This window comes from Capricornis sumatraensis, chromosome 17 (genome assembly GCF_032405125.1).
Source record: "Capricornis sumatraensis isolate serow.1 chromosome 17, serow.2, whole genome shotgun sequence".
NCBI classification, from domain to species: Eukaryota; Metazoa; Chordata; class Mammalia; order Artiodactyla; family Bovidae; genus Capricornis; species Capricornis sumatraensis.
In genome coordinates, this window is record NC_091085.1 from 21907205 (window position 1) to 21909371 (window position 2167).

The following is a 2167-nucleotide window of genomic DNA, read 5'->3' on the forward strand; positions in this document are numbered from 1 at the left end:
GAATGGCCACCCTCTCCAGTATTCTTGCCTGGAGAATCCCATGGACAGAGGAGCCTGATGGAGCCCAGTCCATGGGATCTTGATCGGACAAGGCTTAGTAATAAGTCATATCATAAATAACAAGTTACTCAGTAGAATTAAAATGTCCCAAGGGTAATCAGGCACTGATAAAAAGCTGAACAAAGAGACTCTCCAAAGCCAAGTTTTTTTTTTTTAATCTTTATTTCAGATTAAATTATTTCCATAATTAAGGGTAAAGCAAACACATTTCCTTGGGTCCATTATTTTAGGTGATTATGATTTCCATGAACATTGGAACTCCTGAGTATCATTTGAATATTTGCCTGCATGCTTGTAGGAAGCTTCTGTAGCCTTTTCTTGGTAGTAAGTCCAATTTTCTAAATTCTTCCCTTTCCTTGAGGTATTCCAGTTTGCATTCCTCATACGTGGCTGGATCATTATAGTAAGTGGTTAGACATTCTTGCAATGCAGAATTTTCTTTCTGGCATTTTACTGCCATAAGGATTCTGGAGAACTTGTAACATTTAGTGGAATATTAAACTTGTTCAGAACATCTCTCAGGCCTTTCCCCTTAATATTTTAGGGATCAAAACATCTTTCTCAACATGTCTGAGATGCTGCTCTGTGGAGTCAAGCCCAGACTGGGGTTAAAAAATTAGGTCTGTCTATATACCATTGCTTAGAGGAGACTAGAAAGCCACAGGATACTAGAGTCTGTTGCTGGAGCTCCCTCTGTGAAAAAGTCACAAATGAACTGGAATTGTTTTGGACTAGGCATAAAGCCATGGTGTAGAGCTTGACCTGCAAGGCCACAATGCAAGTATGTGTGCGAGATGAGCAAACAGTCCCAGTTATTGAAATTCTAGCCTCCTGGTACTTCTTGTTCTGCATGGCGAGCACCAGCCTCTTGCCCACTCTTACTTCTCTAGACGAGCATTCTCACCTCTATCCAGGATCACAAATAACTACAGGGAAAGTGTAAGAATGATCAGCTGGATTTCATACTCAAAGCAAGGCTGGGAAGAGCCCTGGAAGATGGGAAGTATTTAAAAAGGGTCCTTCTATAGGATGGTACTGATGAACCTATCTACAGGCCAGCAATGGAGACGCAGACATAGAGAAGAGGCTTGTGGACCCAGTGGGGGATGGAGAGAGTGGGATGAACTGAGAGAGCAGTGTGGAAACATACGCATTATCATATGTGAAATGGGTAGCCAGTGGGGATTTGCTGTATGATGCAGAGAGCCTGAACCCTGTGGTCTGAGACCACTTAGAAGGGTGGGATGGACTGGGAGGTGGGAGGGAGGTTCACGAGGAAGGGGACGTGTGTATACGTGCGGCTGATTCATGTTGATGTATGGCAGAAACCAACACAACATTGTAAAGCAATTATCCTCCAATGAAAAAAGAAAAAAAAAAAAGCCTAAAAATAAAAGGATCCTCTTTTCTAAGGGAAAAACTAGAGAATATTCCAGGTTTATATCTTATCTTTACCCTTCCTCAGTTTTCTTCTCACTTTCATTCAGTATCACACCAGTTGAATAGCTTCTATGCTCAAGATATTGTGCCAAGCATCACTAAAGATGCAAGGATGGGTGAGCCACGGATCCCTTTCTGGTGGGAGTTCTAGGAGGGGGCCAATGACAGTTATTGGACACAAATAACTGTGATAGAAGGCCCATTTGGTAAATCCAAAGATAGTGCTTGAGTGGCTCAAACAGGGAGACATGTGCCTTGAAAAGGGTCAGGAAAGACATCTTGAAGAAAGCAACATTTGCAATGGGCCCTGAGAAATGAGTAACATTTAATTAGTGGGAGGAAAATTAAGGGTTGGATGAGGGTATCTGGAGGAGGAAACAGTTGAGCAAAGGCCCAAGGACAGAGGGCCTGAGAAGGACTGAGAGGTAGGTAGGTAGGAGCATGGTGTGTGTGTGTGTGTGTGTGTGTGCGTGTGCGTGTGCATGTTTGCATACACACGCATGTGCTAAAAAGTGTATGACATGTACAGAAGAGGCCTGGGAGCAATACTCTGCTCTTCTGATATTACTAACATAGTACTGAAGCTCTAATGCTTTGGCCATCTGATACAAAGAGTCAACTCATTGGAAAAGACCCTGATGCTGCAAAAGATTGAGGGCAGAGGAGA

General features: G+C 42.9%; 1 pseudogene; it reads right to left on the reverse strand.

Moving 5' to 3' along the window:
• Positions 1-281: 281 nt before the first annotated feature.
• LOC138094055 (COX assembly mitochondrial protein homolog pseudogene) lies at positions 282-912 on the reverse strand (annotated as a pseudogene).
• Positions 913-2167: the final 1255 nt, after the last annotated feature.